The sequence below is a fragment of the Microtus oregoni genome, unplaced genomic scaffold, assembly GCF_018167655.1.
Source record: "Microtus oregoni isolate MIOR12 unplaced genomic scaffold, Mior012 000014F_ref0000157, whole genome shotgun sequence".
Classification (NCBI taxonomy): Eukaryota; Metazoa; Chordata; class Mammalia; order Rodentia; family Cricetidae; genus Microtus; species Microtus oregoni.
In genome coordinates this window covers 27,440,836-27,468,376 of record NW_024543073.1, presented here as the reverse complement: position 1 = coordinate 27,468,376, position 27,541 = coordinate 27,440,836, and positions in this window count along the sequence as shown.

Genomic DNA, 27,541 nt, shown 5'->3' with positions numbered 1-27,541 from the left:
ACTCATTTGTTTTGCAGGGATACCTTGCTCAGCCTAGATATAAGGGGGTAGGGCCTTGTTCCTGCCTAAATGGGATGTGTCAGACTCTGTTGACTCCACTTGGAAAACCTTACCCTCTCCAAGGAAGGGCTGGTGGTCTGGAGTGGGAAGAAGTTGGGATAAGGGGAAGGACAGGGAGTGGGAGCTGGGGTAGGTATGTAAAATGTGAAAATATTGTTTAAAAAATGAATTTAATTTAAAAAGTGCTTAAATATAAAAATAATGTCTCTAAACTAAATAATAAAAAAATAAATTATTGTGTCTTCAAAATAGACAAAGTTAAAAAATAAGGGTGTCAACTAACACCAGGAATCTCCACTTTTTCTAAGAAATTGTGACAATTACTACTTCCATTTTTCATGAAAATTAAATGGAATATTCATCAGCCATTCAATGTGTACTCACATTCACAACACGCCAGGGAGGCTCCCTGTGTTCAGCATAGGCTTGAGCTGCATAGTTACTCTTCCTACTTCTGAGGTTTCTAGATTCATGGATAGAGAAGCTGCCAGTTTTTTAATTTACCCACATGCAGCTGGTCATTTTATATTTTTTAGCCTTCAGTCTTTAAAATAAATCTAGGTCCTTTCAGAGCTTTGAGCATATACATGTATTCACTTATATACATGTGTGTGCATGACATGTAGCTCTTTCTTTTGTAACCAGGTATTTACAGAAAAATCAACTTGAATAAGGACAAGTTTATATTGGCTCCCAGTGTCATGGTATATTCATATGTGGATGGAATGTAGAAGGAGAAATCATTGTTCCTAGATTATAACAATGTCTTCAGATTCAATAGCCTAGTGGATATACTGACATATCTATATCTACATAACACAAACACTGTAATTACATGCATACATTCATGTACATACATAGACACAGACCACACAGAGACATGCACTAACACACATCCTTGTAGTTTTTCTATATTTTCTGATTCTCTAAGGAATTTCAAGAACCATAATTTGTTTAACAAATGACTGCTAATTTTGTAAATAAGTCTAATCTCAATATTTGGACCCTTTGAAACTTGTGTTCAGAAGGAATTGGACAATAATGGAGAAACACCAATGAGCAAACCTAGGCTATTCACAACCTGATATGATGGGCAATTCAAGCAGAACTGAAGGAACCAAAACTACAATGAAATGTGTGGTGATTTTACATTGGTGATGAGATGTATGGTGGGTTTAAAAATGTTAACAAAGATGAAATTGAGATCACTCCTATTTAATTATAGGAAAGAAGATGTCCAAAATTTGTTCTTGTCTTGAGACTATGTGGGGAATGAGTTTAAAAGAAAAGACAAAGGCTGGAAAAATATTTCAGCTCTTAAAAGCACTGGATGTCACTGCATCATGCATGCTTTAATCCTGAAAAACTGACTGAGGCACAAGATTATGAAGAAATTCCACATGGATGCATACATACACACACACACACACACACACACACACACACACACACACACCTACACCCAAAGAGAGAGAGAGAGAGAGAGAGAGAGAGAGAGAGAGAGAAAGCTCAACAGTAAAGCAGGGCTCAAAAGGTACATGTTTTTACTTATGAATTGGCACCAACAATTCAAGAACCTGGAATGCATAGTACAAGAGGGAAGGGCCAGCTTGTCTCAGTGGAAGGTCTTTGTGTCTATGCAGAGGAGAAGTCTTACATTACAGTCATTCTGCAGAAGGAAGCTGTGGTTGTTATCCTTTGCAAGCACTGATCAGTTGTTTGTAAATGCTTGTACATGGACCAGCGAAAATTATTTTCATGCTTCCGAATATAACCCAGTCAGGATTTGTTGTTTTGTTTTCATAAGCCTGAGGCGTTGGTGTTTATCCATAATACATAGTAACTTAAGCTTTCATCATTCCTTGGAAATATAATCAATGTTTCTCCTGCTTCCTATAGGTTACTCTTCTTGTCATTCACAGGTATCTCGCTGCTGCCTGTAACTCCACACAGAGGAGAGTCACTGCCCTACTATGAACTTCATAGATGACAGGCACATAACTGCTAATTAAACATACACACCAGCAGAACACTCAGACACATAAAATAAGAATAAGAATATTTTAAGGTAAAAGATTAATTAATACAGCATAGCTTGTTTTGAGGTCACTTGCCATTTTTACTATGATATAGGTTTGATTACTAGCATTACTATTGGTTTGTTGAAGGAGCTGTGGGCAGGCCTGCAATTTTGTCCTGCCCGGTTCCCGCATGGCTAGTTTTACACCCAAAATAACAATACAAAAATTGTATTCATTTAAACACTGGTTGGTCCATTAGCTCTAGTCTCTTACTGGCTAACTCTCATATCTTGCTTTAAACCATATCTAATAATCTGTGTAGCACCACGAGGTGGTGTCTTACCAGGAAGATTCTAGTGTATGTCCATCTTGGGCTGGAGTTTCATTATGTGTGCCCTGGAGAGGAGCAGAATGACATCTGAGCTCATTTCCCTTCTTCCCAGCATTCTGTTTTGTCTATTCCACCTACCTAATTTTCTGACCTATAAGGCCAATCAGTTTTCTTTTTTGATTAACCAATGAAACAACAGATTGACAAATGACCTTTCCACATCATTGGTTTCTTCCAGTCATATCTATAGTAAGTATCTAAGGAAAAGCCATAAGGGCTTATGCTATAAAACCCTTAAAGTATGGTGAAAAAGCTAATGTAAAGTTGGGAGTAAGGAAGACATGGCTTTAGAAGTAATAAATGTTATTTTGATGGAAACAAGTTCTTTTCATGAATAAAGTAGGAAAATTGATTTAAGGGAATATCAGTAACTGCCCACACTCAACATCACATGCCATTCCAAGCATATGAGAAATAAATTCATTTGAAAGCATTTTATCTTGGGAGGAGAAGTGTAGACTACCCTGCATGCTATAGGAAACAATTTCTCCATGACATGTTTTCTTGTATTTTTCTTTTATTTATTCTATTTATTTTGATACATCCTGACTATAACATCACCTTCCTCCACTCCTCCCAGTTTCTCATCTTCTTTATCCCCCAAACTCATGGCTCTTCTTTTTCCTTCAGAAAAGAGCAGGCCTCACAGTGATATCAATTAAACATGCTATAGCAAGATGCAATAAGACTGGGTACAAACCTCACATCAAGCTGGACAAAGCAATCCAGTAGAAAAAAAGGGCTCCAAGATTGACCAAGAGTCTCAGAAACACCCCTATCCCAACTGGAGCAAGTTCCACAAAACACCAAGCTAAACAAACACAATATGTACACAAAGAACCCAGCAGCAGATAATGCAGGATCAAAAATTGCCTCTTCAGTCGCTGTGAGCTCCTATCAGCACTGCTTAGTTGATTCTGTAGTCCATGTTGTTCTACTGTCTTGGCTCCTCTGGCTTCTGCAATTCTTCCACCCATCTTTTTTAGGGTTTCCCAAATTTTGACTGTGGTCTCTGAGTCTGATCCCTTCAGCTTCCAGAGGAAGTCACTGAGGACAATTGACCTAGTGACTGATACATGGACTGGCACCTAACATGGGGGTTAAATTCATGAAAATTCCATTTGCTTAAGGCTTTTAGCTACCAGCTCAGGCTAGAGCTTGGATTGAAATGCCAGCTCTAGAAATCAGAACCCAAACCTAGCCACCTGGGTTCAGAAGAAGTACAAGTGCTCACAGCTCCCATCTGCCCAGCTTAGCTTCCCCTCCTGTTGCACCAATCCTTGCTGTCAGTCCATGGGGGACCCTCATGGCTTCTTGTGGCCCCACAAAGTTTCCTATATAGCTCATGCTCAACCAACTGAGCTAGAGTTACCAAATGACACCGATGAAACCAATTTGAGACAATAACATTCACATAAAATCCAAGAGAAATTGAGAAGGGATTTAAGACATAAAAGAACAGAGTTAAGTGTGACTTCTTGTTAGAAGCACTTTCACAGGTGGGCTCTGTTTTCTAGAGGCAAGCAGAAAGGATAAAAGGTAGACAGAGTAATAAATAAAAGAAATAATTTAAGTGTTCTAATCTGAGGTTCTCAAAGGAAAAGTAGATAAAAATCATAATGGGTCATAAAAAGATGGAAAACAAACAAAGCATCTGGATTAGGTATACTGTTGTGTTTTCTTTGAATTTTCTGACTGAAGAGAGACTTTTAGCTGCTAGTCTAAGTCAACATATATATATTAAAAGGTATTATATATATTAAAGGTATCTTGACTTCAAAATCTGAGTCTAAGTATATGTTACTTTGGAAAAGAAGTTTTGCTTTTGCTTCCACAGAGGATGGAAATGTGGATTTCTTTCAGGCTAATGTGGTTTGATGAAAAAGGACCCTCCAAACTCTGTGAATCCTAAAAATATTTCACCCAACAAACAGCAGGAAGAAGTTTGGAGAAAACAATTCACAAATTTCAATAAGTTGTTTCTAAATAGTTGTTTTTATTTTAAAAGTGTTGATTATAAATTGTTAATATTTACAGTCAATCTCTTTCTAAAGAACAAAAAGTGGACATAACATAAAATGAATATTTTACATTGGTATAGACTGGTTTATTGCTAAAAATTTAAGTTTAATTTTGTTATATGTACATTTCTCCTCTTGTTTAATGTATTATATTTATACAGATCATTTTAAACAATGATGCATAATTAAAATTATAATTATATGTATATTTCATATATATTTTACTTTTAATATAAAACTATAATTAAAAATACAGATAGCTATCTTGTATTTTTTGTGTAGTCATTCTTGTAGCCATGTGACTTAGGTTTTCTAGATGTTCAGATATATATTTCTGAGGGATAGGTATTCTTCAAACCTTTCAAACACTAACAGAATATGGCATTTAAAAGGTTTTAAGAAGTTAGCCTTTTCTTGAGAGTGAGTATGTATGCAACTGGCAACACCAATTATGTCAAGAGGATGGTTGGCATTAGACAGTCTCCTTATGGAGTTTGTTAGCCCTTTGGGCAAGAAATTGCTCTTGACTGGATTTCTTGATGGCATGCTGTATAAACTGGACATCTAGAACCCATAAAAATGACTGCTGAAAGTGCCAAAAGAAAGTGAGACAGTCCTTTTGGGTTCCTGCTTCCTAAAAGAATGTGCCAGAAAATCTAAAGGACATAGAAGAAAGCGACTGGCAAACTGCAAATATAGGTGACACAATATCGAATTTCCTGCTTCGTGGAAAAGTCTGCCAGATATTTTAGTCCTGTAGGCTAAAGATAAATACCCCAACATTACAAAAGAACTTTGGATGGACTGTCCTCCAAAAGCCTGATCTCACTGTCCATTCTAGAGATTTGGAAGTTGTTTATAAGGCACTTCCTCTTTACTTAGAGAATATTATATTCTTCTGACTTCTTTGTTGAAGTTGAAGACAGATATACTTTTCCTTAGCTACAATAAAATATAAATTAAATATGAAATTTAGAGTACAAAAGATAAAAGAGATGGTAGAATATTTTCTTCAATTTTGCCAGATATAAATAGACTAAATGTTGTAAATGTTATTCTTACATGATACCTGTTTTGTTATATCTAATTTTACTATGTTAAAGTTAAAATTTTCATTTTTATTTAGACATTAAACAAGAAATGATGTGGGATTCCACTCTGTATTCTGTGAATATATTTTATTACCATTGATTAATAAAGAAGCTTCCTTGGACTTTGCAGGGCAAATTATAGGTAAGCAGGAAAACTAAACTGAATTCAGGGAGAAAAAAGGCAGAATCAGTAAGAGGTGCCATGTAGCTCTCAGAAGAGAAAGATGTCAGTACCTTATCAGTAGTCACAGTTTCTTGGAAATACACAGATTAATAGAAATGGGTAATTTAAGATGTAAGAGCTAGCAATAAATACATCTGAGCCATCAATGAAATAGTCTTGCTATTAATATAGTTTTTGTGTGATTATTCAGCATTCAGATCTGGGAAGATGGGAAATGAATATGCAGTCTCATATTACAGCCATCAGTTGTCAATTTTAAATAATTTCTTTGTTAAGAATGTAATATCATATCCACATTCCATACTTAATATGGACATCATGTGTGGCTTGAACCCATGCAAGTCCTGCACATTCTGCACAGTTTCTTTGATTTCACATGTGTATCAGTCTTGTTGTGCCTGAAAGACACTAATTCCTTGGCATCAGTCACCTCTGGATCTTACAATCTTTCTGTCTTCTCTTTTGCATAATTCTCTGAGCCCTGAATATAGGGTTTTAATGAAGAAATAGCACATAGTGTAAAGTATTTAAAGTTTCTCATTCTCTATACATTGTACAGTTATGAGTATTTATATTATTTCTCATCTGCTGCAAGAAGTTTTCTGATAATAACTGAGAGAGACACTATATATGAGTATAGAAAAATGTTGATAGAAGTCTCTACTTATTGTTACTTTTCAACTTAATAAGAATGTTTGGTTTTTACCTAGGCCAATGGCCTATTTATCTCAGGTTTTTGGTGACCAAACAGTGACAGACATGCATTACATCTCATAGACTAACTCAGTCAGAGAGTGGTTGGTAATTTCTGCAATATTTGTGAAACTATTGTACCAGCACATCATGTAGTCATGTCTAGATTGTCAACAGCAGGGCATATAGCTGTACTACTGATAGCATGCAGAGTACCATCTATTAACATGAAAACTACTCATGAAAGACATTTGATCTATTTTGGCAATACACTGACTCCTCCTTTTGTATTAAAATATGCCAAGTATTGTTTTCAACCATTAGTTTGTGGAGAGCAACCAATAGCTTTGGCAATCACCTGAATTGTTTGGGGGTTTCCAATGGACTCCTTTGACTAGCAGCTCAATTATATGTAACCGGTTCCTCACACTGGAATTTTCACTTAGTAGTTTAAGATGTATAGCTGGCAAACTGCCTCTGGAGCTATCTGGTGACCAGACTTAGATTCCTTTGCAAATGTAAATATTCTAAGAAATTTGTAGAACAGTAGGTTCCCAGATGACTCTAAAATGACATTTAGAATTAGTTGTTCATCCTTGTCTTGTTTTCTTTCAACCATTCTTCCACTCACTGCATTTACCATTACCAGTCTATTCTTTTAACTACATACTATATTACCCCTCTTTGGTAGATACTGCCCTGTCTCCCACACCAGAGTCCTTTATTCTCTAATTACATACATTTTAACATGCTTATCAAAGGCTTAAACATTAACAACCACAAGTAACATATATAATGTTTGAAATTTTGGTTCTATATTACCTTACTCAGATGATATTTTTTCAGGCTCCAACCATTTACCTTACAATCTTATGATCATGTATTTTTAACAGATCCCATATTTTTCCATTGTTTAAATGTATAATTTTTCTCCTAATGAATACATCTGATGATGGGCATTAAAGCTGTTTCCAATTTTTTACTATTGTAAATAAAGAATCAATGAACATTGTTGAATAAGGGTCTCTGCAGTAGTATGTAAACTTCTTTGAGTACTTGACCTAGAATTGATTATATGGATTTTGAGGTAGAAAGGTTCCTATCTTTCAGAGTAAAGTTGGCAATAATTTCCACAGTGTCCACAAGTTAGCACTCTCATGAGCAATGGATGAGTCTTTACCTTATTCAACATTCTTAATGGAATGGCATTTTATTTGTCTCCTTGATCTTTGAAATTCTGATCAGTATAAGACAAAATCTCAACTTAATTTTTAATTACATTTTTACAATAATTAAGGATTTTGAAGATATCTTTAAGTGCCTTTTAACAAATTGTGCTTCATCTTTTGAGAACTGTAGAGTTCTGCACACTATTTACTATAGTTATAAAAAGAGCACAGATTTGGCATAAAAATAGACAAAGTCATTAATGGAAATAAATTAAAGACAAAGGAAAGTTCACCAAATAAATAAATAAATAAAAATAAAAAAAGAGACACCATGACCAAGCCAACCCTTAATTGTAATTGGGGAATTGCTCACAGATTTTGGTGGTTAATCCATGACCATTATGGTGGGAAGCAGACAGACATGTCTCTGGAGCAGTAACTGAAGGCTTTGTACCTTGTTTCCTGTGTAGCATGAAGAGAGAGGCACTAGTACTAGAGTGAGTGACAAACTTCTTCCAACGGTATTAAACCTAATCCTTCTCAAATAGTTTCACTCCTTTGTGCCTAAGCATTCAAATATACTAGCTCATTAGGCCCTTCTCACACAAATCCCAAGGCACTTTTGAGCTTTAGGTACTGTGGAATATACTCAAATCACTCCAGTTATAGTGCCTAAAGTTGACTTGTATTTCCTGCTGCATTCTCACTTGCTCACATCTAGTCATTAGACAAGGTAGCGATACCAGCCACACTTGTTTTCATGGAATATAAAAATTTCCATGATGGCTCTACTTCTTTAGCATGTCTTACATTTAAGAACATTCCTCTTAATCTTCTTCCTATACATTAATCATAGAATCAAAATGATTGTGCTTCATGGTTTCATGGATTTTTACTTCTGAACCTCTGCCATTACTCTCTAATTTATGGTTGTCTTAATAAGGTCAATGAGCACTGCTTTTCTTTCAGATTCTGCTTTGTATAAAATCATGGAAAACATAGTGATACCTTAATATAAGCTATTATATCATGAAAGTTTACTATTGTTGTTGTCTAAAATTTTTGTCTCCACTCAGACTTGTTCCAAAAATAATGCATGTAATTTAATCATCCTGTTCAGTAATTAGTGTTTGTTTTGTCTTATGAGGCTAACATACTTGATGAAGAATTGGAATTACAATTCCACATTTAAAAAGGAATTGGAGTCTCTAGCAATTTATTAAGCATTCTACTTTTTTCCAAATACTGCTTCATTCAATGTTCCTGTTCATGTAATTACAATATGATTATTCCATAAACTAAATTTATGCCATCTCATTCTATTATGGGAGAATGCATGGAGCTTGTGTTTTCGCTTGGGAGTTCACATCTTATGAAAGCATATATTCAAACATCTTTCAAATGCTTATTTAAATAAAAACTGCCCCTGATATTATCCTTAATTTTCTGTATTGAAAGAGAACAGGTAATTTAACCAATATGAACTAATCTATTTTGTTCCACCATTAAGGAACACACTAAATAAATAAATAAATAAATAAATGTTATGTCACAAAGAAAATACCCAAATCATTTAAAGGCCAGGACTGGATTTCAAGTTCCTTCTTTTTCCAGTGCAATCTATCACAGTATTAAAACACTATGTCACATTATTATTTTTCCTGTTTTCTGAAATAATACACCCATTTCTTCTTATTTGTTTTTCTTTGAGTCATGATTATTCCTTAGAATATATAATGCAAATTTTAAGTAAAGTTATCTCAAGTGTGCCCACTTTCTGCACATTGTCCTCTTCAAAAAGTTCAGGAAATTTCAGGGAAGAGGAGGCAGAAAGAGTGTAAGAACCAGAGAGGTGATAGATACACCCTCTGATTCAACACAAGCAAAGCTCATATGAACTCACAGAGACCGATGCAGTATGTACAGGGCCAGCATGGCTCTGCCCCAGATCCTCAGTGGGTATGGCTTCCAGCTTAATGGTATTATGGGATGAAGAACTTCAGAGAGATCCACTTCAACTAGGAAGCAATGAATTAAATAAAATGCTATTATTTTAATGGCTATTTTGTTTATTATTTATTTTTATTTTTCCTTTTATTAAAAATAGTTTTTTTTCCTCATAATATATCCTGATTATGGTTTCTCCTCCTCCTCCTGCTTCCAATTCTGTCCCCAGTGCCAAAAATTCCTCCAACAATGACACTCTCCCTAATTATTTCCAAACAGTTCCATCAACTGGGAGCCAAGTATACAAATACATAAGCCAAGGGATCATTTTTATTCAAACCACCAAAGATTATCCTGGAATTCGAGATACAAGTGGTTTTGAGACTTGCTTTATGGGTGTTCAACACCAAGCTCAAGTCTTATGCTAGAATAATATATACCCATCTTAACCACTAATTAATTATAATAATTATATTTTATATAATAAAAATAAAATATGTATCAAATATAATTATACACATTTCATATATTATTTATATATTATATTATATGCCTTATTATATATCATATACCATAACATATTATATCATATGACATAATATGTGATTATATATACTTTTAATTAATATATTTTTATAGGCATTAATTATAATAATAGTTATTTTTTCATGGAATTTGTGAGAATGAAGAGATGAAGACATATAAATGAAACAATGTTCTCAGATTTTGTTTTTGTAAACTATATATTCCTGTTGTCTTAAGAAATTCTTAGCTGGGTGGTGGTGGCACACACTTTTAATCCCAGCCCTGGTGAGGCAGAGGCAGACAAATCTCTGTGAGCTAGAGAACAGCCTGGTCTGCAAGAGCTAGTTTCAGGACAAGCTCCAAAGCTACAGATAATCACTTTTTGAAAAAAACCAACCACAAAAACAACAAAAAGTTATCATGTTTATGTAGATTTAGGTGTGAAAATATGAAGATCATTACTTTATCACATATACCACCAATTCACACACATCTACTGTTTTATTTTATTGCGACAAATAGTCTCTTTGTAAAACTTTGCATGCATGTGTGTTTATGTTCTCATTCATGCATATTTGCACAAATACACCATATCAAGTAAAAATATTATTTGTCTTCTTACATCTTATAAACCCAATAAACTATGTTCATACAGAATTTCCTTCTAGCAAGTATACTTTTATTGAAATGGAACTTCAATCAGGAAACAAATATGAATACATAGAACTTGAAAAGAAATTGATAAATTCAATTAATGAACACAGCATATTTACAGAACTATCAGCCTTTTTCTAAACAGTACACTGAATTTCCTGTCTCTCTTTACGTTTTGTTTTTGCTTGTTGGTTTGATGTCAGATGCTATTAAGATAGCAGCATTATAAATTACATTTTAAGAGTTCTGTGAAATTCTAGATAAATGCTTTCATGGTACCTAATTTTTAGCATCTGCATGTTCCCTGTTTTAGATGATAAAATGTAAAAAAGTGTCCAAGTGTTATAATGAGTAGCAATTTTCACACTTAATGACAGCATTAAAAATGATAAAAACTCAGGATTCTGTTGGTATATACTATTTATTGTTAAACCACTGCACAATCAAGTAATCAACATTTCAGTTATATGTGAACATACCATAAGGTCAGATGCAAAGCCCAGGATAAGTGAGTATGTGATGAAAGGGGGCCTGCACAGTAGAATGTGGTAATTTATCAACTCCATTCTTCCTTTATCTTTGTTTTACCTATCTTGAAACTTGTTCTTTTAATTAAAAGTAATATATCTTCTTTTGTTTACCTGACAAATATGTCTTCCCACAATGAATATAAAATAAAAGAATAAGTTTAAAGAGGACCCAACACTTTAGCAGAAAGGTAATTAAAAAGGTTTAAAACTTTAATTGCTTCTAAGAGTGGCAAAATGCTCGATAATAAGAAAACCCCCATGAAATGTGAATTAGTGAATTTGTGCTTCTCTTATTGTAGTTGTTAAAGTTTTTAGCAAATAACAAATTCATGTCTTAGATGATTCTAAAAATGTATCAGTGATGTGGTCATTCCAAAAAAAGTCTCTCCAATTGTTTGTCTGATGCTTAAAAGTCAGCCCTGAAAACACAGATACAAGTAATTGTATACTGACATGCATACAAAATCAATTAATGAAAAGTGGGCCATTTTTGATGTAGGAAAGTTTTACATGGAAGGTGCTTTTGGAGGGCAGAAAAGGGAAGGCAGAAATACAAATAAACTTTTATTTCAAAAAAAAAAAACAAAAACATCACGAAAAATACAAAAGTTTTATTCTACAAAACTGAATCTCAAAGAACAATTATCAATGCAAATATATTAAAACCATAGTGAGTGAAATATAATTATTATCCAGTTAAAAAGGTCAAATTTTATAATAAGACGTTTCTACATTTTAAGGTTATTATAGGCAACAGAGAAATATAGTAAAATTAACACAAAAAAAAATAAGTTTTAAAAGTTTTTATTATATTACCTACATCTCTAAACATATTTAGATTTATGTACTTTACTTCATGATATATACTTATATTACAAAACAAAAGATTATCTTAACTTGCCATGGTTCTATATCAAAAATAATTCAATTCCAGAATTCAGTGCTCTTGCCTAAATCTTCTCTCAGCTTCATCATTCCCCAGCAGGTCAAATTAGGGCATGAAATCATTTCTATATATTATATATTTATGCTGTATAATGATGTTGGATTTTTTTGACAGTTGTATTGCATGAAGGTAAAATAATATTCTTAATTTCATGATATTGTTTATATAACTATACTTTGTTACATTAATTAACATTAAAATGTCTTTCTGGATCTTGATTACCATATTCAGAATGACTGTTGCTATTTACATCTGTTTACCTAAAAATTTAATATGTTCGTTTTTTCTTAACAGCTGAAAATATTACTTGGTTTAAATGAAACACATTTTCATTATCTAGTAAACAGCTGATAGACATCTTGGTTTTTTCCAATTTCTGCCTATTATTAGTAAAGCAACAATGGAAATGATGTGCATGTATCTCTGTGCTGTACAGTCCTTTGGAAGAAAGCCCTAGAATGGCATAGCTGTATCCAGAGAAACTGCCAAACTGTTTTCTACAAGAGTTGTAACAGCTTGCACTCCCAATAACATTCAGTAAGTGTCCCCCTTTCCTGGCATACTTGTCAGCATCTTTTGTCATTAATTCTATTCATCTTTTTAATGTAATTGAGGCAAAAAGAAATATCAAAAATTTTTAATTACATTTCCTCGATGGCTAGTACAATATGCATTTTTATATGTGTCTCATTTATTAGTGTTTAATCTTTTGAGAAATAATTGTTTAATTTTATGCCTCATTTTTCATTTGGGGTATTTGTTTTCTTGATGTTTAGTTTTTTTATTATCATATATATATTCTAAATATTAATTCTGTTTCACATATATAATTAATAAGATTTTAACACATTAACCTTCAGCTTGCCCAGCAGGGTCTCCTGTGCATTACTAGACCCCGCCCTGCCTGCCACCTTCTTCCTTTTGTCCACAGCTCATTGGGCTACCAGCTGTCCCTGTTTAGATGCTGAGGAGCTCCATCTGGACGGGTGAGTGTGTGCTATCCAGGGGCGGATTGTCCCGGAAGAGAGCACAAACCCCCCTCCCCCAGCTCCTTCTGCAGGGCTGTCTTTCTTACACACAACCCCCCCCCCCCCCCAAGCCTGCTTGGTCTGCAAGGTCCTTTGCTCAGGAACAGGTTTCTGCTCCTACACTAAGGCTACCCACCCAGAGCAGTGAGTGCCTGCCTACTGGGCAGACCGCAAGGACCCCCAAAGGGAGCACAGGCACCTTCAACCTGCGCGGCAGGGTCTCCTGTGTTCTACTCGACCCAGACCTGCCCCCCAAGTTCGCCCATTTGTCCACGGGTCATTGGATTACCAGGCGTCTATGTTTCGGTGCTGAGGAGTTACATCTGGATGGGACGGTTCCTGCTTCTACACTGAGGAGATACACCCCGAGTGTCAGTCACAGCAAAGTCTGGACCAAGACAACAGGCCTCTTCAGGCTCGATTTGAAGGAAGAGATAGGAAGGCGCCAATGCAAGAATTCCTCCAACAACCTGAAAGGCAACATGACATCACCAGAATCCAGGGATCCCGAAATAAGAATTGTACATCCTACTCAAGAAGAACTAGAAGAAATCGACTAAAAAGTGAATTATATGAAAATAATAGAGGACCTTAAACAGGAGGTGAAAAACTGCCATAAACAATTAGAGATCACAAACAAAAAGGTAGAGGAAATGAATAAATCGCTCAAAGATACCCAAGAAAACCAAGAGAAACAAGAAAAAGCAATCAAACAAAGGTAAGGGAAGTGGTTCAAGACTTGAAGAATGAAATGGAAGTAATGAAGAAAACACAAACCGAGGGAAGGATGGAGATGGAAAATCAGGGTAAACGAACAGGAATTACAGAGACAAGTACTACCAACAAATTACAAGAAATAGAAGAAAGAATGTTAGACACTGAAGATACCATAGAGAAAATAAACACACTCATCAAAGAAAACAGCAAAGCCAACAAATTCTCATCACAAAACATTCAGGGAATCTGGGACACACTAAAAAAAACCAAACCTAAGAATTATAGGGGTAGAAAAAGGAGAAGTACAGCTCAACTGTCCAGAAAATATATTTAATAAAAGTATAAAGGAAAACTTTCCCAACCTAAAGAAAGATATTCCTTTGAAGGTTCAAGAAGCATACAGAACACCAAATAGACTGGAACAGAAAAAAACATCTTCTTGCCATATAATAATCAAAACACGAAACATATAAAATAAAGAAAGAATATTAAGAGCTGCAAAGGAAAAAGCCCAAGTTACTTATAAAGGTAAACCTATCAGACTTACACCTGACTTCTCTATGGAAACCATGAAAGACAGAAGGTCCTGGATAGATGTACTTCAGAAACTAAGAGACCATGGATGCAAGCCCAGACTACTATAATCAGCCAAGCTTTCATTCACTATAAATGGAGAAAACAAAATTTTCCAGGATAAAAACAAATTTAAACAATACATAGCCACAAAACCAGCCGTACAGAAAGTAATAGAAGGAAAATCACAAACCAAGGAGTCCAACAATGCCCACAATAACTCAGACATCTAATGACTCTTCACCAGCACAACTAGAAGAAGGGAAACACACAAACTCTACTACAAAAAAAAAAAAAAAGATAAAATGACCGGAGTTAACAACGACTGGTCATTAATATCACTTAATATCAATGGACTCAACTCACCTATAAAGAGGCACAGGCTAAGAGATTGGATACGAAAACAGGATCCAACATTCTGCTGTTTACAAGAAACACACCTCAAACACAAAGACAGATTTCTACTCAGAGTAAAGGGCTGGGAAAATGTTTATCAAGCAAATGGACCTAAGAAACAAGCAGGTGTGGCCATACTAATTTCTAACAAAATTGACTTCAAACTAAAATCAATCAGAAGAGATGGAGAGGGACATTTTTTACTCAAACAGCAACAATTCATCAGGACAAAGTCGCAACCCTGAATATCTATGCCCCTAATATAAAAGCACCCACTTACGTAAAAGAAACATTACTAAAACTCAAGGCAGTCATCAAACCACACACACACTAATAGTAGGAGATCTCAACACTCCTCTCTCACCAATGGACAGGTCAATCAGACAGAAACCTAACAGAGAAATAAGAGGATTATGGGGGGTAATGAATCAAATGGACTTAACAGACATCTATAGATCATTCCACCCAAACAGGAAAGAATATATCTTCTTCTCTGCAGCTCACAGAACCTTCTCGAAAATTGACCACATACTCGGTGACAAAGCAAACTTACACAGTTACAAAAAAAAAATTAGTAACCACCTGTGTCTTATCGAATCGCCATGGATTAAACTTAGAATTCAACAACAATGCTACCCCTAGAAAGCCTACAAACTCATGGAAACTGGATAGTCAACTACTGAACCACACCTGGATCAAGGAAGAAATAAAGAAAGAAATTAAAGTCTTTCTTGAATTCAATGAAAATAAAGATTCAACATACTCAAACCTATGAGACACTATGAAAGCAGTGCTAAGAGTAAAGTTCATAGTACTAACTGCCCACTTAAAGAAAACGGAGAAAGCACACATTAGAGACTTAACAGCCCACCTGAAAGCTCTAGAAAAAAAAAAAGAAGCAGACTCACCTAGGAGAACTAGAAGACTGGAAATTTTCAAATTAAGGTCTGAAATCAACAAACTAGAAACACAGAAAACAATCCAAAGAATCAATGAATCAAAAAGCTTGTTTTTGGAGAAAATCAACAGGATTGATAAACCCCTATCCAATCTAATCAAGCGGTGGAGAGAGAATACACAAATTAACAAGATCAAAAATTCAGAAAATCATTAGATCTTACTACAAAGCTTATATGCCACAAAATTGGAAAATGTTAAAGAAATGGACACTTTTTAAGTTAAGTACTATATACCAAAGTTAAACCAGGACCAGGTGAACAATCTAAATAGAACTGATAGTCGCAAAGAATTAGAAGTTGTTATAAAACAATCTCCCTACCAAAAAAAGTCCAGGTCCAGACCTTTTCAATGCAGAATTCTACCAGAACTTCCAAGAAGACCGAATACCTATACTCCTAATGTATTTCACAATATAGAAACAGAAAAGTCATTGCCAAATTCCTTTAATGAAGCTCCAGTTACCCTGATACCGAAACCGCACAAATACTCAAACAAGAAAGAGAATTACAGGCCAGTCTCACTCAGGAACATCGATGCGAAAATGCTCAATAAAATACTGGCAAACAGAATCCAAAAACACATGAGAAAAATTATCCATTATGATCAAGTAGGCTTCATCCCAGGGATGCAGGGCTGGTTCAACATACGAAAATTTATCAGTGTAATCCATCATATAAATAAACTGAAAGAAAAAAACATATGATCATTTCATTCGATGCTGAAAAAACATTTGACAAAATTCAACATCCCTTTATGATAAAGGTCTTAGAGAGACTATGGATACAAGTGTCATACCTAAATATAATAAAAGCTATTTATAGCAAGCCGACAGCTAACATCAAATTAAATGGAGAGAAACTCAAAGCCATCCCACTAAAATCAGGAACACGACAAGGTTGTCCACTCTCTCCATACCTTTTCAATATAGTGCTTGAAGTTCTAGCAATAGCAATAAAACAACATAAGGGGATCAAAGGGATTCGAATTAGAAAGGAAGAAGTTAAACTTTCATTTTTTGCAGATGATATGATAGTGTATATGAGCAACCCCAAAAACTCCAGCAAAGGACTCCTACAGCTGATAAACACCTTTAGCATTGTGGCAGGATACAAGATCAATTCCAAAAAATCAGTTGCCCTCATATACACAAAGGATAAGGAAGCAGAAAGGGAAATCAGAGAAGCATCACCTTTCACAATAGCCACAAATAGCATAAAATATCTTGGGGTAACTCTAACCAAGGACGTGAAGGATCTATTTGACAAGAACTTTAAGTCCTTGAAGAAAGAAATTGAGGAGGATACAAGAAAATGGAAGGATCTCCCTTGCTCTTGGTTTGGGAGGATCAACATATTAAAAATGGCAATTCTAGCAAGGGCAATTTATAGATCAATGCAATCCCCATTAAAATCCCAATGAAATTCTTCACAGATCTTGAGAGGACATTAATCACCTTTATATGGAAAAACCAAAACACCAGGATAGCCAAAACAATTCTATACAATAAAGGATCTTCTGGAGGCATTACCATCCCTGACTTCAAACTCTATTACAGAGCTTCAGTATTGAAAACATCTTGGTATTGGCATAAAAACAGAGAAGTTGATCAATGGAATAGAGTAGAAGACCCAGATTTTATCCCACACCTGATTTTTGATAAAGGAGCTAAAAGTATTCAATGGAAGAAAGATAGCATCTTCAACAAATTGTGCTGGTAGAACTAGTTGTCAACCTGTAGAAGAATGAAAATACATCCATATATATCGCCATGCACAAAAATCAAGTCCAAATGGATTAAAGACCTCAATATTAGGCTGAACACATTGAACCTGATAGAAGAGAAAGTGGGAAGTACTCTACAACATATGGGCACAGGAGAACACTTCCTACGCATATCCCCAGCAGCACAGACATTAATGACATCATTGAATAAATGGGACCTCCTGAAACTGAGAAGCCTCTGTAAAGCAAAGGACACTGTCACCAAGACAAAAAGGCAACCTACTGACTGGGAGAAGATCTTCACCAACCCCGCAACAGACAAAGGTCTGATCTCCAAAATATATTAAGAAATCAAGCAACTAGACTTTAAAATGCTAATTAACCCAATTAAAAAATGGGGCACTGAACTGAACAGAGAATTCTCAACAGAAGAAGTTCAAATGGCCAAAAGACACTTAAGGTCATGCTCATCCTCCTTGGTGATCAGGGATATGCAAATTAAAACAACTTTGAGATACCTTCTTACACCTGTCAGAATGGCTAAAATAATAAACACCAATGATAGCCTTTGCTTACGAGGTTGTGGAGTAAGGGGCACACTCATTCATTGCTGGTGGGAATGCAAATTTTTGCAACCACTTTGGAAATCAGTGTGGCGATTTCTCAGGAAATTCGGGATCCACCTACCCCAAGATCCAGTAATACCACTCTTGGGAATATACGCAAGAGATCCCCTATCATATGACAAAAGCATTTGTTCAGCTATGTTCATAGCAGCATTATTTGTAATAGCCAGAATCTGGAAACAACCTAGATGCCCTTCAATGGAAGAATGGATGAAAAAGGTGTAGAATATGTACATTTTAGAGTACTACTCAGAGTTAAAAAACAATGACTTTGCGAATTTTGCATGCAAATGTATGGAAATAGAAAACACTATCCTGAGTAGGTAAGCCAGACCCAAAAAGAGGACCATGGGATGTACTAACTCATAATTGGTTTCTAGCCATAAATAAAGGACATTGAGCATATAATTTGTGATCCTAGAAAAGCTAAATAAGAACGTGAACCCAAAGAAAATATATAGTCACCCGCCTGGATAAGGAAAACTGACAAGTTTGCAGGGCAAAACCCGTGAATTTGGGGGTGAGGTGGCATGGGGCTAAGAGGAAATGGGGTGAGAAACATGAGAACGGGAAAATGAGGGGAGCTTGGGGGAATGGGATGGTTGGGATAAAGGAAGGGTGGACACGGGAGCAGAGAAATATATATCCTAATTAAGGGAGCCATCTTAGGGTTGGCAAGAGACTTGACTCTAGAGGGGCGCGCAGGTGTCAGGGAGATGTCCTCAGCTAGTACCTTGAGCAAATGAGGAGAGGGAACCTGAAATGACCCTATCCTATAGCCATAGTGATGAATATCTTGCATATCACCTCAGAACCTTCACCTGGCGATGGATCGAGACAGGGACAGAGACCCAAATTGGAGTACAAGACTGAGCTCTTAATATCCAAATAAGGAGCAGAAGGAGGGAGAACATGAGCAAGGAAGTCAGAACCACGAGGGGTGCACCCACCCACTGTGACAGTGGAACTGATCTATTGGGAGCTCACCAAGGCCAGCGGGACTGGGACTGAATAAGCATGGGATGAAACCAGACATTCTGAACGTGGTGGACAATGAAGGCTGATGAGAAGCCAAGGACAATGGCACGAGGTTTCGATCCTAATACATGAACTGGCTTTGTGGGAGCCTAGCCTGTTTGGATGCTCACCTTCCTGTTCCTGGATAGAAGTGGGAGGACCTTGGACTTCCAGCAGGGCAGGGAATCTGGACTGCTCTTCATTCTCGAGAAGGAATGGGAATGGAGTGGGGGGGGGTGGAAGAGGGTAGAGGAGTAGGGGAGTGGGATATGTGTGCGAGGAGGGGGAGGGAAATGGGAAACTGGGAGGAGGCGGAAATTTTTTTTTTTGCAACAACTAATGAAATAAAATAAACAAAAAAAGAAAAAAAAACAAAAAAAAAGATTTTTAACACATTATAATGGCTGTTGTTTGGCTGGAATAATGGAATTCATCACTATATCCTTTGATGTAGTAATATGGGGAGTGGCGGGGCTGCGTCCCCAACACCCCAGCTGCCTGCTAGCTTATGCCCGAAATAACAACACACAAACTGTATTCATTTAAACACTGCTTGGCCCATTCTCTTCTAGGCTAATTCTCACATATTAATTTAGCCCATTTCCAATCATCTGTGTATGGCACCCCAAGGTGCGCTTACCAGGAAGATTCTAGCCTATGTCCATCCTGGGTCAGAGCTTCATCCCGGGAGCGGGGCATGGCGTCTCTCTCAGGCGTCTGCTCCCGAGAGTAGAGCTGTCGAGTCTGAGCTCACTTCCTCTTCCACCCAGCGTTCTGTTCTGTCTACTCCACCTACCTATGTCCTAACCAATAAAATGGGCCAAGGCAGTTCCTTTATTAGACAATGACCTTCCTCCATCATTTCCCCTTTTTCGGTTTAAACAAAAAAAAAAAAAAGGCTTTAACTTTAACATAGCAAAATTACAAATAACAAAACAGTTATCAAGTAAAAGTTACAATAATCTTTATCATAACTAAGGAAAACTATAACTATAACTAACTATTCTTAACTCCATCAAAGACTCCAGAAAGATACAATACTACCTAAGCAAACAAGAAAAAAGCAACTTTTAAAACTCTAGAAATGGAGATCAAACCTTTGTCAGTTGCAGGGTTGGTGAAGATCTTCTCCCAGTCAGTGGGTTGTCTTTTTGTCTTAGTGACAGTGTCCTTTGCTTTACAGAAGCTTCTCAGCCTCAGGAAGTCCCATTTATTCAATGATGCCCTTAGTGTCTGTGCTGCTGGGGTTATACATAGGAAGTGGTCTCCTGTGCCCATGTGCTGTAGAGTACTTCCCACTTTCTCTTCTGTCAGGTTCAATGTGTTCGGACTGATATTGAGGTCTTTAATCCATTTGGATTTGAGTTTTGTGCATGGTGATAGATATGGATCAATTTTCATTCGGATGTACTCACTCATATTTGGTTTCTAGCCATAAATAAAGGACATTGAGCCTATAATTCATGTTCCTAGAGAAGCTAAATAAGGTGAATCCAAAGACAAACACATAGGCATCCTCAGGAATATTAACCTTCATCAGGCGATGAAAGGAGACAGAGACAGAGACCCACACGGGAGCACCGGACAGAAATCTCAAGGTCCAAATCAGGAGCAGAAGGAGACGGAGCACGAGCAAGGAACTCAGGACCACGAGGGGTGCACCCACACACTGAGACAATGGGGAGGTTCTATTGGGATCTCACCAAGGCCAGCTGGCCTAGGTCTGAAAAAGCATGGGATAAATCCGGACTAGCTGAACATAGCGGACAATGAGGAATACTGAGAATTCAAGAACAATTGCAGTGGGTTTTTGATCCTACTGCACGTACTGGCTTTGTGGAAGCCTAGGCAGTGTGAATGCTCACCTTACGAGACCTGGATAGAGGTGGGCAGTCCTTGGGCTTCCCACAGGTCAGGGAACCCTGATTGCTCTTCGAGCAGATGGGGGGGGGGGACTTGATTGGGGGAGGGGGAGGGAAATGGGAAGCGGTTGTGGGGACGAGGCAGAAATCCTTAATAAATAAATAAATTAAAAAAAATTAAAAAAAAAAACTCTAGAAATGACAGAGACATCTCACTGCCTGGACAGTCACCCAAAGTTCCTCTGTACCATTGGGGCATTCATCTTCAGCCTTCAGGCCCATGGTATCCAGCAGACATTTCCATAAAGCAGGAAAATTCAAAGTCAGTTCAGTCACTATCTGTTGTGTCCTGCAGAATGTTTCACAGACTCTTTCATGAATCAGGAACCCCAAAAGATCATCTCACCTTAGGCAAGTTCAGTAGTCCTCTCTCTGTGGGTTCTCTGTGTCCAGTTTATGCAATAGTCCAGGCAAGAGCAGTTTCTTGCCCAAATGGCTATCAAACTCCATAAGGATCCTCTTCGATGCCCATCTTCTTCTTGAAGTAGATTGGTGCTGCCAGGAGCAGAGTGTCTCATTGTCATGAAAAGTCCTAAGTTATTGAAACATTAAATGCCATATTCTGCAATCTTTGAAAGATATGAAGAATGTCTATCTAAAATATATCTATGCACATCTAGAAAATATTAACTAACATGACTACAAACTTGACTATTATTTATGATTATCCATCAACAACCTATATTTCCTAATTATACATTACATTTTAATAATGAACTACACAATCACAATACCTTAATCAATATCAGAAATACATATACATATAACAAAATTGACCATAAATCTCTATCAATAAAGCAAAATCTATACTACTGCAAATTATTCATATCTATATCATATCCCCCTTTAAATGTAAAAGGACGTTTATAAACCATATTTGGGAACATGGGCACAGTTTTTTCTCTCCAAACTGCTTCCTGCTGAATGGGGGCGTCATTAATTAGGTCTTTCATGGTATAACCTGTGTGCTAGTTTCATCTCAGTTGGCAGTTGAGCGAAGCAATTTTCTGAAGATGTTCACTGCAACCCTTCAGGAGGGCGTGGTCCATCATACCAAATCAGAATAGAAGAAATGAACAGCGTCTCATCCTCTGTGAAAACAAAATAAGAAACTCCTTTCCAAAGTATCATATCCTTAGTTCCAAATTCAAAATATCTTTGTTGGATTAGTTCAGCAGTATTTATAAATAAATATCTTTTAGCAGCTGTTGCTCCTTCCTCAGCATTCAAACGATTCAAAGAGAGCATAATAGCATACAGTATCAAGATTCTCTGTGTATTTTCCATCTTTGTGCAGCTTTGTTTTAACCTCTATTTTGTTTATTTTTACTTTTAACTCTTTGCTTTTTGAGACAGGTTATCTGTATCTTTGACCTGAAGTAACTCTGTAGACCAGGCTGTCTTTGAACTCTCAGAGATCCGCCTGTCTCTGCCTCCCAGGCATTGGGATTAAAGGTGTATACTACTACACCTTGAACTCACAGAGATCTGTTTGCCCCTGCCTTCTAAGCACTGGGATTAAAGGCGTGTGCTACCACATACAACAACTCTCTTCCTTTTTTTGTTTTTTACTTTAAGAACTTCAACTTTTAGTCTGCATATATATTTAACACACTTTAAACCATTTAGAAATTTTCTCTGTCCTTGAATCTCTCTTTACTGTATATCTCTCTTTTTCTGACCACATGAATCTTTAATTTACCAAACAATATCAGTAGGACTAAAGCCGTGGCTTTGCCAGCTAGATCCAGTCCATTCCTTAGCTTTCCAGCCTCATGGCTGAGGTACTGGCTGTAGCCAGCAAGCGAGCTTCAGCAGCCTGTGCTTGCAAACCGCACAAACCGCCTGCGTAAAAGAGTCAGAGTTTGCCCTGGCAGGACAGCCCAGAAAGCAGGCACTTTTAAACGGCGCAGCTTTTTTCCTGCTATGGCTGAAAACCGAAAAGCATGTGTTCAGCTTTTTGTCAACACCTGTTTAAGTGTTTCGTGGCAGGACCTCTTAATGAGCTGCAGGCTTTGCAGCTAAAGCTGAGTCAGGAAGCCTCTCTTAGATGAGGCACTTGCTTTCCTCTAGCAAGCAGAGTAGAACCGAGAAATTGCTGCTACGAATAAACCAGGCACAATGCTTTCATTTTGTTCTAGAATTACTTCCCAAGCTGTCTGAGGCTTTATGTGGAAGCAGTTGTCCACGTGGGCACCATATGTAGTAATATGGGGAGCGGCAGGGCTGTGTCCCCAACACCCCAGCTGCCTGCTAGCTTATGCCCGAAATAACAACACACAAACTGTATTCATTTAAACACTGCTTGGCCCATTCTCTTCTAGGCTAATTCTCACATATTAATTTAGTCCATTTCCAATCATCTGTGTATGGCACCCCAAGGTGCGCTTACCAGGAAGATTCTAGCCTATGTCCATCCTGGGTCGGAGCTTCATCCCAGGAGCGGGGCATGGAGTCTCTCTCAGGTGTCTGCTCCCGAGAGTAGAGCTGTCGAGTCTGAGCTCACTTCCTCTTCCTCCCAGCGTTCTGTTCTGTCTACTCCACCTACCTATGTCCTAACCAATAAAATGGGCCAAGGCAGTTCCTTTATTAGCCAATGACCTTCCTCCATCACTTTGAGCTTTATAAGGTTTCATTTATTAACTGATGATCTTTATGTCTATTCTATCAAGGTACTATTGAGCCAAATAATATACAAAACTTTAATTTTTCATCATCTGATAAGCAGATAAAAGCTGTTCTATGTATGCACAATAAAAATGTCATTTGGCTGTGTAAAATGTTAACATTCTATCATTTATGATATGCAGACCAGAACAATGATTATGGCAACAAGGCACTGAAAGACAAAAGATATGTCATCTTTTCAAAGATATAATTTTAGGCAAATAATCTTATAGACGTTAAAATACATTTGCCTTTAGGAAAACAGGCGGAATGCCTAGTCACAGGCTCACAGAAAAAAAAGTAAGGAAATATAAATAACAGCAATACACCATGTTTCTTTAAAGCTAAAATAGAGGGTTGGCAGCTGTCACCACAATGAGATGTTGGTAGTTTGTGGTGATGGACGTTTACACTGAGTTGAACGCTGCACTCTGTTCATGTGACATACAAACATGTTACAGATAGGAGTGAACAAACTTATAATTTCTCCAGACAGAACACTGATGACAGATCAAATAAACAAACTTTATTAACTACAGATTGGTGAACTAATGTGTTTAATTAGGATTCCTCACAGGGGAAATGATGATAGTTTTAATACATAAACACGGGTTGGTTATAAATGACTATATTAACACAGCAAGTATCTTCCCTCCTAGAATCAGTAACTTGATTTTATCATCAGAGAAAGGCAGATCCTCATGAGTCTCCTCAAATATCTTCTATGATGAAATATTAATGGGCCCAGTTCAAATTGTTACTGAAATCCCAGGGTGATAATTCTCATGATATACACAATTGTCAACATTATTCTTTACATCTTGTGCTGAAGCAATACCAAGTATCCTATTAATATATAAAACTTGTTGTGTATTCTGAAGTCTTAAGTAGTGCTTGTTTGTGATATTGTATTTGTTTATAATTTATAAAAATTGTATTTTGATCTTTAAGTTCTTTTCACATATTGATTTTATTCTTCATCAATAGCTATGTATTTTCCAAGTATTTATTACTATAAAATTGTATTATTTTTCTTTTAAATTTTTGCAAGTCTCTTTAATATGTACATCATTAATATTTTAAAGTTCTTGTTAGTTTGTATCAACATGTGGCCCAGCTTCCACATCAAGTTAATTTGTCTCAGCATCCAAATCAATTTACATTGCTCTACTTTCAAAATGGGAGCTAGAATTTATAAGTGCTTCACATTTGACTGCTGGCATAATGTTTGGGCGACCTACTGAATCTCTGTGGTGGTCATCTGCAGTAAATTAGTATGACATTACTTAGGCAGCTTCCCAATCAGTTCTTCAGGCATTGCAATGTCTTCCAATTAGCCCAGGAGCAAGTCACTGGCAGCTTTTGGAAATTTCTACAATATAATAGACACCTCATTGTAAAACTTCCTACTTTCTTGACACTGAATGAGTAACATGATCACCTTTATCCACACTGCATCAAATGAGATCTGCCTGGCTCTTGGTCATATACAGGTCTAGAAGAATCTCTTTCTGATCTTGCCCCTCTCTTGAATATCTGTCTCAGTGAGATTTGAACTAGCAAATTTCTGCTCACAAAACCTTTATGTGTTGTTATATTTACACTTAAAAGATTACTTTACTAATGAATAAAATCTGAATTGTTGTCCCTTTTATTCAACTGTACTGTTTTAGAGTCTTGATTTCACCTAATTCATATTAAATTGGAAGCTGTACATAGTGCCAGCAAATAGTTTTATTGAAAAGAAATCTTGGAGTGGATTTACTAAATATAACCTAGTAAAAAAACGTAACAATACTTACATATTTGTTTGTTTGCAGGGAGGAGCAATACGTATTTCATAAACAGTTTAGTGTAGTCTTCCCTGGGAAAGACTGTTTCTTTTGCTTTTATGATTCTTCATAGCCTATAGTAATTTATGTTGTGTTGAGGGCTTATTAGTTTTACCTGTCTACCTTGGCATATGAAGTGGTATTGTATTTATTCAGTTCATGCTTAGAGACTTATGCTGGTCAGATTTTATTGGTGTAGCTTCTGCTAGTACTAGTAAACACAATCTCAGAAAAGTCTCTTTGGCACTGGGAGGTGGTGGAGTCCTCCTATAATCCCAGCACTCAGGAGGCAGGGGCAGGTGGATCTCTGTTAGCTTGAAGCCAGACTGGTCTACAAGAGCTAGTTCCAGGAGAGACTCCAAAGCGTCACATAGAAGCCTTGTCTTGAAAAACAAAAACAAATATCTCTGGCCTTCGGGCTATTGCAAACATTGCACCCCTCTTCTACAATGTTTCTCAGTCCTTTCCAAGACATTGCCAAGGCATATAGTCTATTACTACATGTTTCTCATTGCCAAGGTGGAAGGTAATTCCTCGCTGCTGAAAACATGAACTTTAGAAGCAGGGCACAGACACCCCTAAGTTGGAACTGAAAAATCTTTCATGGTACCAGAAAGCAGCTTGCAAACTTTCAATGAGGGAAGCAACCAAGAAGCCTACCCATCTGTGTCATCTCTGAATGAACCACAAAGACAGCCATCATGTTACCATCACTCAAATGATCCAGTACTGACACATATACATTGGCTAGGCCCAGTCTAATTAAACTTAAGAGCTGCTCAACAAGAGAGAAAATATGCTTGGTCCTGGAAACTTAGCTGTTGGGAATTCTGTGTTGCAGGAGTTAGTCAAAGAGAGAGATCACTCCACAATTATTTTTATTATTTTTATTTTTTTTTTAGATCTACTTGGCAGGAGGGAGGTATAGCCTCTGATGGAGTGAACTTTGGATAGCCATACAGAGGCATATCTATTGATGGCTACACAAAGTTGATTTTTGTGTAAACAATTCCTCATATCAAATTCACAGATCAAATCTATACATCTATCTGAAGGAAAGATTCACACCCCTGCAACTTTAGTCTTTAGTGTTTACTATTTTCAGTAACTAATAAACCATGAGCTCCAGGTGTTCTCAGATTGTCTTGTGATTGAGTTCATGCAAAGGCTATAAAGGTGCTTTAGAAACACAACTCTATAAACACAGAAAATAATTACTTAATTTCCGCCAAGATTCCATCAAGATCACAGTACTTCTAGAAAATAATTATTCTGTTCTAATGCTTACTCTTGATGCAGTTACTCTGCTAGATTCAGAAAAGACCTAACTAAATTATTCAGTACCAGTGGAGTCATAGCTAACGTCTGTCCTTATACCCATAGATTATTGGAGACTTCACCAGTCATCAAGGAACCTTCTCTCAGAAACAAAGATCTCTGCTAAAGATAACACATCCAAACAAAATGCAGAGCTGTGTAGCCCAGTACCAATGGATACATATAGTATTTGTTCAAATTTTATATGAATGTGTGTGTCTAATGACTGCTTATTTGACTGCAATGAAAGTAATAATATGTGTAATGAAAAGGGAGGAATGTAGCAGCAGATGGATTTCCCAGTGTGCACTGCAGGTCTTTTTAAATAAGCAAAGAAAAAAATGGAGCCCTCAGTCCTCAGGGCATAACCACACTTTAAAAACTGGGTATTTGTTTGAAGTAATATATTTAAGCTAATACTTTTCTCTACCCTTGGGGGCTCTAAGTACCTTTAACTAAAAGAAATGGAGAGATAAAAGCAGAAGATTAAAAATACATTTTGTGGTCTGATTATCTTTTATTGTGTTTCATT